This window comes from Melanotaenia boesemani, chromosome 2 (genome assembly GCF_017639745.1).
Source record: "Melanotaenia boesemani isolate fMelBoe1 chromosome 2, fMelBoe1.pri, whole genome shotgun sequence".
Lineage (NCBI taxonomy): Eukaryota > Metazoa > Chordata > Actinopteri > Atheriniformes > Melanotaeniidae > Melanotaenia > Melanotaenia boesemani.
Window position 1 is genome coordinate 23,955,520 of NC_055683.1, and position 15,070 is coordinate 23,970,589.

Here is a 15,070-nt window from a genome sequence, read left to right on the forward strand (position 1 = left end):
TTAAAGAGCCTCTTTTGTCTTCGTGCAGCCTGAAAAGCCTGAGTGACTAACAAGCTGTCAGTGTGATCCCTTTCTTCTCAGTGTGGACATGATCAGAACAAACCTAATGAACCTCTCGTTGTTGTTTCGGTTGACCTGTGTGAAAGAAAATGCCTCACACAAAGCATTTGTGGATGTGGACAATGAGCTGGAAATAAACAATCCCCAAGCTTGTCCACAAACAAACACAACTACACACACCAGTACACCACAGTGGCTGATGAATAGCTGAAGTGTCATTTTATAGACACTGTGTCACTCTGTCATACCACAGTTTTCAGGGTATGTTTCACACCTCTGCAAAGACTCTACACAAACAGTATGTCTGATCGAGTGTGTGCACCACAGATTATTTTAATCACACACTGAAACTCACTGCTGCTTTGGCTGAAAGTTAATTATGAAAGAGAGCAGTTTTTCTTTTATTCCCCCCTTTTTTTAAGCACACACAATTTCTGCATTGCCTTTGTTGACTCTCTCAGATTGCTAGATGACAGAGAGCTAGGAGGAGTGCTGGGGTGTGTGATGTTAATCTAACACTTCTGAGCTTGAGTGCAAGTTCAGTAGCTGAACTCACACGTTTCCATCTTTCTGCTGAATCCAACCTATCACACATAAGAACTCATAACTGATAGCAGCAGGCAGACACGCGTGAAAGAGGATGATGTGCACATAGGCACCAATTCCTAGCCTTTTTCTCAGATTGACAGGCATTGCTCACAAAAATCTGAAGCTACAGAGAGCTGAAAAATACTTTGCAATGTCACAGAGGAGCAATTTTTGATAGAGAAAAACTATAACAAAGGCCATACAGCCGACTGACTGGATATATTTGCATCTTGTGAAAGTAAGAAAGACAAAGCTTTGTGGTCTAGGCAGACTCACACCACAATGTTCACACATCCTGCTTGAGGATGGATGCAGCTACAGAAACTCAAGCAAGCAGGCAATGAAAGAAAACCTTAATGTACACTTCTTATTACACACAATCTGTCTGGCTATCATGCACACAGGTGCAAACACCATCTACTTTATAATATTTCTTATCAACTGTTCTTTCATATGGTGCAAAACTAATATTGTTTATCCCAGCTCACCACACGCACACACACGCATGCATATCTCTGAGCATATTTCAAAGAAGAGAATAACAAGGCCATTAAGCAACACATAAATCGGCTCATTATCTACAGTTTTCTATAGAGAGAAAAGATAAAGTGCCTCTGATAATAAGGGCAATGAATGATCGTGCACATGTAATTATCTCTACAGCTGCAAGCCACTTCTTCAAGACAGCATCACTTCTCAAAGATTTTTCTAGAAAGTGAATGCTTAAAAACTGGACTCCCAAGATGATGATTTAAGGTATAGTTCGAAGAAAGGGATTAAAGAAAGTAAAAAAAATAAATCCATGCTTAAACTGAGAGCTGCAGAAATGTTATTTAGCTGGATTATGTGTAAAGTTTAAGAATAATAATCTCTTTTATTAACTAAATCAAAACTTTCTTTTATTTTTTGATCCCTGCTTCAAAAGCTGCAAATGTTCCTATCTGTAGCTACACAAACACAGACTGATGTCTGCTTGTAAACTGCAGATGGTTAAATGATGTAACTAATGATGATGCCTCATAACTTGTCTGAGAGTTTGTCTGCTTTTCTTATGACGATATTGATAAAAGTGGTCACATGAATGATTGCGATGCTTGGGTTATTGATAGGCATTTGGAGAACGTGTGTAATTAAATAGTCCCCTGTGTGTGCTCAGGTCACCCTGATGGCCATCAGCAATAAACAGGAGGTGGACAGAGAGGGAAAGGAGATCAATATTAGTGTCGGATTTCAAAACCGGAAATCATGTCACATGAATTTGTAAAGATTAAAAGTTAATTTAGTCTTTTTTTTTATATGTGAAAGGGAACAAAATTTCTGAATAATGAGATATTAGTTGACAAAAGAGCAAAAATGAAACATAATTAAATGTGGGTAATTCTTCTTCATATGAACAAATTTTCTGTCATGTTTCCATGTCACACATATGTCCAACTCTTTTTTCCCCCTGGGCCTGTGTGGTGACCTCCTCAATCATCAGCAGCAGAGAAGGACTTTGATTCCTATTTCAGCACCTCATCTCATCCATCTCTCGCATCCCTGCATTGTCTAATGCTGCATTTAAATGACAGTGATACATACGGCACATTACAAAGACAAAAGGTCGACAAGGCCCCGTTTTTTTGCCCCCATAAAAACCGTGACAAGACCACGCTGTGGCTTGCCCTGGTGATTTTGCATGAAAATTCACGGGAGCAGGGAATTTGGAAGCAACGTCTTTAACCACAGCATCCAGAGACTTAACTGGCTGAGGTGTGTGCGGGGTTCCCATTAAAATGCACTACAGAAAATGAGATTTGGGGGAGCCTTGTGAAAAACCATGCGTGTAATCATCTCGCTTCCCCTCTCAGTTTATCTGCAAAGGGTTTGGAGGAGGCTTTGGTTCCCCACCCTTCCTGCCCCTCAACCTCCCCCATACCACACATTAATATTCATAGAGAAGATTCTCTCTGTGCTGTCTGTTTCTGCCTGCAGCCCACAGACTTCCCTTATTTGGACTCAAAAATATGGCTAGCAGACTCTCTGGTGGGAAAGGCTATTATGATTTTCATAGCCTGACTGTGTTAACTTCACTATGAATGCGAAGGCCATGCTTATCTTGTGATGAATCTACAACACAGCTGCAGTAGCCATCATTGTTTGTGTATCTTTTTTTTTAGTGAGACCTCAGACTTTTTTGGAGGGAGCTATAATGAATTTGCTGCCTTGGGCTAAGAAGTCACATATTCACAGTTCAGTGCTGCCATGTGAATTCACAGGCTAATGGGTTGATCTTGTGGCTTGTTTTGGTCAAAGCCACTATGGTAGAGTGAGTCAGAGCAAAACAGAGAGCTCCACTTTGCCTTTCCTGCTATTGGTGTATGATGAACATTAAAGACACGTCGAGAAAAAGGAGGTGACTCGTGTCTCCCACGAACAGCCTCACTGATTATATGCTTAAAGTCATTAAGTCCACCTTGCAGATCTCTGAACAACAAGCTCCTGCAAAGACGGCACGGTGCAGCATTTCCTCTTCTTTCTGTGCCTCTTTACTGTTTGTTTTTCATAACTAAAAGCACTTTTAATTTACTTAGACACAGTTTACTTCCATCTCTTACTTTTTTCTCCTACGTCTGTGTTCTTCCTCTTATGTCTTCTTCTATCTTAGTGGATCAGGTGTGACAGATGCCAGATGTTGATCCACATTCAATATGCAAAATGTCCAGCTGTCTCTGCCACACAATGCGCTTAGGTTCACATGTACACTCTAATGCAATCTCTTTTAAATTCTACATATACTGCATGAAGCCAACATTGTTGCTTTGGTGTCTGGTTTCCACTCCATTTTAATAAATGAGGGGGCACAAACACTTCTCAGTGTGATGCAGTCAAGAAAATTGCTCCAACAGATTGTGATTACAAAGGCATCAAATGCCACCATTTTATCAAAGCAGGTAGTTTCTCTGAGACAAACACAAGCTGTCCTTTGTCAATGCTGCCATTACACTGTTTTTTGAAGTAGGATGTTGGAGAAGAGGTTAAATAATCAGGGCCATAAACTGAACTGTTTAATCTATCTATACATTTTTTATATCTATTATTTTCTTTTAAGGTTTGTGGAATATTGCACAGAGACCGAGAACTGTGCATGCTTATGTTCAGTGTATTAGATTAATCAGTTGACCTGCAAGATACAACATTGGACTGCAGGAGAAAAAAACGAGCACATGAAGAAAACTATTGTAGGCAGAAAAGGAACATTTTAATCCCACACAGAAACATAATAATGTGAATTGCCGCACCTCTGTACTGTCCTTTGATCAAAGCATTCATTCCAGAACAAGAGAAGCCTATTCTTAGCATTACAGGACCACATCATTACAACACTAGGTGAGTCACGCCTTATAGCTTGGACAGAGAAGACAACACTCAGAAGACAAAATACAAGTGGAAATGGCTTGTGTGTTTTATCACACAAAAGGCATATTAGGTTTGCATCTCAAGCTGAGAGTCCTGTTGGACAACATGGTTTTTGTCTCTTGCTCTTACTTGCTTTAAGCACAAGTCCTGTTTAGTTTAGGGACTGGTGCAACTTGGCTGGTGTTAGAAAAAGATAATGGTTTGGCCTAAAATACACATTTTTGCAACATTATCCCAGCAAGTGTGGGTATCTGTGACCAAAGGATCCTGACAAAGTAGGCAGCGTGTGAACATGCCATAAGTGAGACTGAGCTCAAGAACAGCTTTTACTTCAGTGCTAAAATTTTATAATTTAATTACCCCTTTTGGTGCAGTATCAAAATTTTAAATATTTAAAAAGTAGACTTAATGGCAGAACAGCTGCACTGTATTAATTAGACTCTGTTGGTGCAGCTAATAAAGTGATCACTGCGTATGTTCTTGTCAGAAAGCTGTGAAACTTACAAACCTAATCGATTTATGGGATTAGATAGAATAGAGATTTATGTCATTGCATAATCCAATGTATACAATTAGCATAAGTAATTTCAAAGGTTTTACATTTATGACACATTTTGTTCTCAATTGATGCTACAGACAGACAGGAAATACAATGAGAAGACAAAATAGATCATATTCTTCAAATGAAAACCACAAGCCACACAGGCGCTCATACACAATAGCTAAGAAGTCTGCACAAGGTGTTTAACAGTATTAAAGCAAATGTGGAAACCCATAGTAACTAGTAACTAAGCTGACAACATGGTCAGTGTAATTTATAGAGACACAAAACACACACATAAAAACGTATGTTGGCCGAAGCCTTTGCAAACATTCCCCTCAGGGCCATGTGACCCTCTTCTCCAGAATACACTCAAGTGAGAAGAGTGCAGTAGTTTGTACTCCCTCACCGCTCTCCCTTTTCACATGTAAATGAGTCTTTAATCTCCGCTGCTCTAATAGACAACCATGGCAACGGAGGCAGGCCTAATGAGGCAGAGGCGCAGGTTAAAATCTGCCCGCATGCCGCACCACTCACACAATCAACAGTTTCAATAAACACCTACATACTTTTACACACACCAATGCAATCATCATGTCGCACTTCTTATCATAGCATATTAGTGCCATATTAACATACAGAGGTAAAATTCAAAGGACAGTGCTTAACTTTTAATACCACTGACTCAAAATGAGAGATGGTGGGAAATGCAGATGAAGTGCAATTCACATTTACAAGCTATTTTGGTTTAATCAGTTGCCTGAATAATTAAATAATCCATTCATATGAAGCATTAATTATAAACCAAAAGAGACTCATGTAATCTGCCCCAGTGCATGAAAACCAGCACGAAATATCTGATCACAAGTGGAAGTCATTGTAAAAAATACAGAGGGGGAAAAATTATGGCCAAAAACACAGCTGACCTCAAGCATTGAGTGTGGTTGGCTGAAATATGCATGAAAATGAAGATGTTGCTCACACACAGCTGATGAAGCTGTGAATACGTCGCTAAAAGGCACTCAAGTAGTGCTCATTTCCATACGAGTGGCACTGATGCTGCTGCACTCTGCTGACTGTAATTTACAGCCATATTAAATCCATTAGAACAACATGTGTTTTCAGAATAGTTCAACCCACAGACAAGCCTTTCAGCGTGCTACAGCTCCAAACCTCAAACACACGCCTCACAAAGGCAGAATATCGTGGGGGTTGTGTGTATGTGTTTGTGTTGCATGAGAGCTGCAACACAAAGGACTTGTGCTGCAATTATTTCAAAAGAGGATCTTTGACATTCTTAACCTTTAAAATCTGTTTTATTGGTTATTTGTGGAACATATCATTTTTACCTTCACTAATGTCCCAACATAACAAATTGCTTGTGTGGCTGTATTTGCGAGGAGATTAATTGACACAATGCATTTCCCAAAACCCTACTCTTTAACTTCAAACTTACTCTGAAACTGAACCCTAAGACCACATTTAAACCCATAAACAGCCCCTGACAAACGTGCATGTGTTATAAAACGTAATAAGGAAAGTGTGGATAATAAAATGGTATCAACTATCCTTATTAATAGTGACATTTTTGGTGTTTCCATTTGTTCTTATAGAAAATGGAATATTGAAAGTGTGTACATAAAAATTGCACCATGGGCTTATCCATTTAGTTTTATCACTGCTTAAAACTGCTTCTTCAAAATGAATTTGTTATATTTTTCAGGAATTCCTGAAATAAATGCATGTATTCACATACTTGTAATCTCCTACTGGAAAATGGATGGACGGACGGATAGATAACATTCACATTAGTACCACAAATCTTTAAGGACTTTAAAATTACTCAAACATAAATAAAACGATGCAGTTCATGTAACTGAAGAATATAATTACTACCCAAAGTGATGTTTTACATTATACATATTAAACATTTTCCTAGTTCTAGTTCACATCTACTGTGTTGCAGTAGACACAGTTACACTGCCAATAAGTACAGCCTGCCATATTTGTGTGAGCCATTTTTGTTTCAAACACACAGAGAGCAGATGTTGACACGCCACTACAACACCTTTCATTGTAATTATTCTGTGTACAGCGACACAGTGCTATCACCTCACACAGGGGTCTGTTGCTACACCAGCCTAATTAGCAGTTAACACTCATATAGTCCTGAAAACAATGTCTATTGGGAAACATGAAGGGGATAGAGGCTGTATATAAGAAAAGAAAATCTGAACAAAGGATACGTATTAGTGTCTTTCTTAAAATGCATATGCTGTATAGGGAGAAATTATTTTCATTCTAATAAAGAAGCTTTGGTTTACGCTCAAATTCTATCAGTAATGTGTTGTTTTGTCTCGGCAGAAACAGGTTTAAGCTGAAAAACATGACATTCTCCGTCCTTCTGTCTTTGGTGCAATGTTATTTTTGCCCTGAGGCCCAACACAATTAACACCCACTGCCAACTGGTAGGTTGTGTGAGTGTATGCATGTATCTGAGAGAGCATTCATTAATGTGTCTGCTCTACATACATAAAGGGATTTAACTTGTTTATTCACTCCAGACAAAAGAAACAAAACAGTTTCCCTGATGAAATATGTGTTTTGCCTCAATTATGAATGCACATATATCTGCAGTTGCAGCATGTAGAAAATATTAATTTAATTTATTCAGATTTTCAACATTATCATCTTCTAATTAATTGTTCTACAGAAGTTAATTTAGTGGTAAATGTAAAACAAACATGCAGTAAAGCATTTTAATTAAGCCTCACAAAGGATAAAAATTACAATAAGACATTTGAAGCTGTACAACATCTCTTAAACAACTACAACTAAAACCAGACAAAAATCCACAAACTGATCACTCAAAAGCAAATCTATGGCACTTGGAGTTGGAATGTGACAGTAAATCAACTCAGCTTCCTGCGTCTAGAAACAATAAACTTGTTTTCAGAGACGATAGAAGGGTAAACCCCGTTGTATCACTTCTCTGTGTGTGAGCACGCATATGTGTGTACATGAAATACGAGTGGATAATCACAGGCCAGGAATTCTTCCGGCGGTCCGACGGGCAGGTTGGTATGCTGTGCAGAGGAATGCGGAACCTGGAAAGCCAAAACAAGGTTCAGCAATGGAATGAGGGAAAAAATGACGAAGGACGTGAGGAGAGTCCTGAAGGACAGGAGAGCAATGGAGAGAGATAAAGGAGTGGCCAAGATGTGGAGGAGGAGGTGGGAAAGGAAGAGTGAAGTGGGAGTTTGTTTTTTTTTTGTTTTTTTCTTTTTTATCTCAGTGGAATGAAAATATTCTCTACCTTTCAGTGGCATCCAAATCTGTCAAAATAATGGTAGAACAAGAGTCCGGATTTGAGGCATATCTAGCATTTAGAACCAAAGGAGGAAAAAAAAACCTCCTTGCCTTTAGGGAACATACTTTTCAGGATCTAAAACATGTGTAAACTCTCTCTTTAGTTGCTTTCTTTATTATGAGGTTCCAAAATCCCCCCATAAAAGGGCTTTATAACGACAATTACTCTTATTCTCCTTCCTCTCCCCGCCTCAAACATCATCCATGTTGTAGTCTGCTATGCCCCATCCAGAATCTCTCCAAATCTGTGTAAATAAGGAAATGCTCCCATTTGGTTGCACACAGCAGAAGATGCATGAAAAGATGTGTGATCCCCGTAGCACAATACAATTCAGAGGTGTGGAAATCTTAGCTCCTTAATTCAGAAATCAGCACCGTGGAAAGAGGGATTTGGGGCTGTCACTGCTAAGCTCCTTGTCCCTGGTGTGTTATTGAAGCATCGAGGAGAAACACTGGGAGGAGGATGCCACCGCTCACTGCATTGTAAACAGTGTTTGGAAAACAAGCGCCTTGCGATATCTGAATTTCCAGGAGGAAAAATGATGGCATCAGCAGCAGTGGGTACTTATCTACATGCTGCATCTGGGTACATACAGTATACAGCTTTGACTGCTGAGCAACAATCTGTAGATGAATATAAAGTATCTGCTGGCGTCTGAAACTGAAAAGGTGGGAGAAGTAGAAAATGGAAATTTAAACTGTGCTGCTAATTAAATGAAACATCTTCACAAGTACTTCAGCACTAAATAAATAATTCCATTAAATGTGCTAAATTGCATTATTAAACACACTATATGCATTTCATTCATTAAAAAAATATTCTATTGCAAAGGATTTTTTTTGGAATTAGAGCAAAAATGTACAATCGAAATGATTTTAGTATGCAAGAGCCATACATAAGACAAGTGCAATATCAGGGAGGTGAGTGGGTCGGAGCTCCAACCCTGTTCTATTCATAGACCCTGCCGATAACAGGTCGACTTCTCTGGGAAAGCAGCAGGCAGGGAGAGGGGGAGGGGGAAGGTGACAGCGCAGAGACAAAGGGAGGCTGCAGGAAAATTTCACCTGTGGAAAAAGAAGAGAGAAGAAGACAAGATGTTTTGGGGTTAACGCAAAAGGATAAGACAGAGGATAATGAGGCATCTGGCAAAAGAGGAAACATCTTTCCGCCCACACGCACCTGCACTGCAGGCACATAGCACTTTTAAATATGGTTATCAATGACAGTGATGGAGAAAAGAGGGATTTAGATGGGAAGTCACAAATAAAATGAAGTGAGAAGCAAAGAAAAGAAAAAAAACAGGAAGCTTTCCAAAGAAACAAGCATGTGCATGCTTGATAGACTTCAGTGAAGGGCTTAAGAATAAATAAGAAGGAGCATCCTCCACAACTTAATCTGTGTAAAACTAATGAAAATAAGCCTGCACAGGGAGTGAAGCAAACTGAAGACAAACGCAACATGCAGCTGCTGCAATGGGCAATAACATATCAAAGCAGCCTCATTTAGCAGGGGCAGAGGTCACTGTGTCATATGTTAGCAGTGTGACTTTGCTCCATCTGTCTGCAGCAGGAATTTCACACATATTCTCAAAAATGAAAAATCTCAGTACAATGGTTAAAAGTAGAAACATATGTATGTATATATATATATATATTATTCTGACAATGTCATAAAGAACACTCAAGCGATAGACAGAAACACTTTTTTTTTCTTTTTATATTGTGAAGAAGAAATGGAGGAGTTCTGTTGATCCAGTGAACTTCATTCCCACAGAGGGACCACACATTAGAGTTTGGATTGAGATTTCCTTCTTTGCAGTGACAGTAGAGCGCTAAGCAGGCCTAAGGTCCAAAACAAGACCTGTATTGGAACTACTCAGTGTTGCAATGGAAACAGCATGCTGCTTCAGGCCCCACTGAGTTTCAGGAAGTCTTTTAGCTCTTGATCTGTTAATTAAAATACATGCTAGATGCAAGTTCTAATAACCTCAAACATAAACGTGTTGACAAGGCAAACTCTGGAAACACTGCTGCCAGAGCAACCCTGCAGGAATGAGTTCCACTGTAGACCAGCAGTCTACAGTGGAATGGTGGATGATATGACTGCATATCATCCTCTATTGCTGTTAAACCAGTAACAGGTTTTTTTCTCTCCCTCTCGTTTGGAGAAGTGAAACAAAACCAGTGACAGTTATGCCCCTGCAGACTGCAGAGATGTGATGATTTTGCAAAAGAGTTTGTCCTCATTTGGCTAAACCGCTCAGTTTTCTTTGGTTGCGATTGGAACTGTTTTAGGTCATATCACATGGCCTCCCCACAGAGGAGCTCTGCCAACCTAGCCAAGGTCCTGTGCCAGCGGAAATGGCCGTCTCTAATTTAGCTGGACCGGCTACATTCCTTGCCTAAAACAAAGCCATTGCTGTTCACCATATTAAGGCGATCTGCAACAGATACCAGCTCCATGTTGAAATGGACTCTAATCCCTCTTTTCATGCTGGCCTCTTGGTCCTCATCCAGTTGTCGAGAATTGACAGCTGAACTCCCTGGGGCATATACACTTTCATTTTTTCTGGCTTTAATAGTTATAGTGATAATGCATTTTATAAATAACACATGTTTCATTACATGCAAATCTCAGAGGGGAAATGGGACAATTGAGCTACATGGTAATTAAAAGCAGGTACAAACAACTCAGTAAGAGAAAAATCTGAAGATGTGGGAGAAGAATTAGCTATTAGGTTGAACTGAGTTGGGAATGCTGTTATAATTAGTTATGTTTTCAGGATTCTCTCAAATGAGTCCAGTGTCTAATGTGCATTCAGGTAGTCGAACGTGTACAAAGCAGCTCTTCTGAAACACCTGAGGTTTCTGTTCAACCAGAACTCAAGAGGATTGGAATGGATGCCAAACCTGAAAGAGCTTCAGTACATCGTCATGTGTACATCTCTCTCATTTGCACCACTTATTTCTGTCCCTTTCTTTCAGACTCTGTTACTGAGCCTGCCCTGACCCAGACGTCTGTTCCTTGTCTGTGCTCCTGCCAGATTCCTGCAAGGGGAGGAATGCAGGAGAGGGCCTCTCCGAGGCTCAATTAACATTTCGTCAGTGCCGTGCCCACACCTATGCAGGGTGCTTAATGATGGCATATTCATGAAAAGCAAATATTTGCACAGAAAAGCTGTCTCCCAGCGACCGCCAAGAGGACGGGGAAGATAATTGAAAGGGAGCTTGCGGCTCTTCTATAAAAAGGAGAGCTGAGATAAATGGAGGGCTGGGCTTTAAAGGGGCTGGTGGTAGTGAGAGGATACGCTGTGGGGAGTGTGTAGTGATGGGAGACAACCCACTCTGTGGGGGACAGCAATGCATGCTGAGAGGACACTAGCAAGAGCAAAAAAAAAAAAAAAAAATCTTGGCACATCACAAGAAAACAGAGAGCAGGGATGAGCGGTGACAGGCATCCTGGAACCATTGAGGATTGAGATTAAGCAAAATAGACGATTTAAAACAGAGAAGAAGAAGAAATATAAAGCTAACAAAGGACAGAGAGGTGGAGAAGAAAAGATGATAAACGGATGGTTTTCCAAGAGGAGCAGACTGCATATCATCCTCCATTTCCCCAAAGAACATCCCTCCCTACTGCTGCCCCCAGCTGGGAGTGTGCACACACAGAAACACACACATCAAGCCCGACTGTCTAGTTGGGGGAAGGGTACACTACGATGCAGGGAGATGGATAGTGATGGAGTGGGGAAGAAGGGTGAGAATAATCGAGGAGAATGCAACAAGATGGGAAGGACAGGGAAGACATGAATAAAAGAGAGAGAGTTGGAGAGTCAGAAAAAAACAGTGTGACGAGAGATCTTATGTGAAAATTAAGAGGAGAAAATTTATGTTGCCTATGTCTGTGTGTGCACCTCCACCCACCTACCTACCAGTCGTCCATCCACACACACACACACACACACACACACACACACACACACACACACACACACACACACACACACACACACACACACACATACACACACACAGAGAGAGAGAGAGAGACACACAGATGCACACGTACATACATGTACAACATTTCAACAAAATAGCTTTAGAGAAGTAACTCAGAAGTAAATAATATGGTACACATGCAGCATACTCGCCTGAAGCACCCACAGTCACACACACTTATATACTTTATGAACACACACACACACACACACACACACACACACACACACACACACACACATACATGCAGTGCTAAATGAGACAGCTGGAGCTATCAGACCAAAGCCAGTGCAAGCCAGCTTTCTTCAGATGGATTTGAGTTGTGGGCTTTGCCGTATCATCTGCCAGAGCGTTGCTGGGAATGAGACGTCACATTCATAACAGCCTATTGCCTTATAAGGCAATTATCTCTCTTTCTCCCCCTCACTCCTCTGTCTTTCTCCTTTTCAGAGGGGGGAGGGATGAGTGGTTTCAATTATGCACGACAAAGACCAAATTAGGCACCTGGCAATTTCAATATGGCCTCTTTATCTACATTAAGTTGATGGGATGCAGTTTTGATGGGAAGGTAATGTGGCTTCTAGCATCTCAGACTCATGGATGAACTCATGTATTTGTTTCAACAGTGGCAAACATGGTGCTTTTTAATTTGTAAAAAACCCCTAAAGAAATCACACTTGCAATCCATGCAGAAAAATAAACAACTACAAAAAATTTGAATAAGATGTTTGCCTTTTATTTTGCTTAGCCGGAAAAGCAAACACTGCACCCTACATGCACATTCCCCAATGCCAGTCACACAAAGGCTCAGCAGCAGGCCCTGATCGATCCTCCAGCAGCAGCTTTGAGGGCACATTGAGACTTTACACTCATTGACTACTTCACAATCAATAGTAGCTGATTACAGGCTGGAGAAACTAGCTGTGGTATCTGCTCTGCTGCTGTGATCATGCACTGGGTTTTCACATAGAAGCCACAATGAAGACAAGATATGCAGGTTAAATTAAACTCACTGCTTACCTAATTTTCCATTTGTTCTTACATCTTATAAAGTGAGTGCTGGGATGCTATTACTATATAGAAGTCAGCAGTCTGAGTCCTTGGCTTGTAAATAGGTCTAATAGAAATGGCTTATTGTGAAGATAATTGTGAAATTACCTTTTCTTCAATTTTCTTTAGCACAATCCACCCATAAAGGCCACACCATATTTGATCACCCCAAGCTGAGAATGGAAAAATAAACTCTTCATCTTGTATGAGTGTGCACTCAGCCATCCCCCTTTTTCCATGTTTGGTGCTGCTGAATTGCAGCAAGAGGACCTGCGAGGCTCACTGCAGCTCTCGGTGGCTGCACCTCTCAGTCAGCTCAGCGTCTGCATGAGTTTAATCCACTGAGGTGCTGAGGAAAGAGTGCTGACGGTGCCCTTTTCCACCCACCATCCCCTAATCCAGCTGGCTGCGGGTCTGGGAGAATAATCCTGGATTAGCAACTCCTCCCTGTGGAGCTGGCCATGGGGTCCCTCATGGGGGCCCCATCACAGTCAGCTGTGCCTGAGGCGCTGTGCCTTTAACATCGTAAGAGGACAAAACAGCCAATCTGAAAACAGGCAAACAGTGTCTGATTAGGATTGAATTGCTTCAAACCTCGCCTTGTCACCCTGAGGGGAACTGCAGTGCTTTTTGGAGATGAATAATGGTTAAGAGGGATAATGGTGGATCGGCCTTGTGATGTTACAAGTGCTTTTCATTTGAGGTGACAAAGATTTGGATTCGAGACTGGGAGGGATTGAGCCCCCAACGAAGCACTTTATTCACAGAAGATACACTAATTGATGTATTGTTGGAAATGGCAGCTATTGTCTTAATGAGAACCATGACATGTGTTCCCACCTTTGCATTATTGCTGCAACATGCATGCAGCTAAGACAAAAAGAAAGAATTGAATGTAAAAGGAAAGCTGATGAACCTGGAAAAATGGATTAGAGAAACTGTTGTTTTTCAGCTGAGTCTAATTAAACATCATCATTGAGATTTGATGAATAAATAAGACATAAACACACACCATTATGTCACAGTTATGCATGATAGCAAACTGTCTGCTGAGAAACCACACAGAAATGACAAATTATTCATGTCACACTGAGACTGATCCTTCACACCAGAGGTATGACAATCCTCTGAATAAAAGGTGGAATGTGTCAGAGCTGCAGCCTTGCCAGAAATGAGGAAACTAAAATCCCTAAAAGTCATCCATAACAGTTCTATCACTGAGAGCTCAAGCATGAAATAGAGATTAAGTTACATATTAAACAAGAGGAGGCCTTCAGTTCGCTTTTTAATGATTGGTCATGAAGGGTAAAGGCAATTTTCATTATCCAAGCACATGTATGGATACAAATAAATGACTCCAGTTGCAGGAGAATTTCCCTGCAGGTCAGTACAAGCCTTGTAATTCAGTCAGCATATTAAGAATTGATGCAAAGCTCATTCTAAGGCCAAGAGTTGAGACACAGAGTATTACTGCAGTGGCTGCCCAATCAGTAACCAAACAGGCTCTTTCATCTGTGCATATGACGTCCTCCCTCAGCACACAATCACCAGTTTATTTACCTGCATGGCTGCCCAACAGAGACTAGAGCTTGCGTCAGTGCACATATCCCATGGCCCCAGTGAAGCACAACAGGGATGGCAGGGATGTTTAATGCACTGTCTGTGGACACCTCATGGCAACATTGCTAATGGTTGTCAAGATGAGTCATGGCTCCAAACTTTGAATTTGATCAGCGGTTACATGCAGAGTACAGTGATTCATCCTGCTTAAAGGACAGCAGTCTGCTCTATTTTTGTTGTCATAATGGATCCAATAATGCTTACGTCAATGGACAGGTTGTTTTGTTTTTTTACCGAGGTCAGTTAAGTTTTATTGCAGCCACACGTTACTTTTAAAGATAAGGATGGTGCTTTTCTATAGTTTTAACAAATCCTGTTAGAGGACAAAAAAAGCATCTGTTTATATTCTCTAAGTCACAAGCCCTCAGGCCCTCAATCTGTCGACTCCTGGTTCATTTGACCTGATCATTTAACTGACACATCACATGGCTCTGGTCGTGCAGT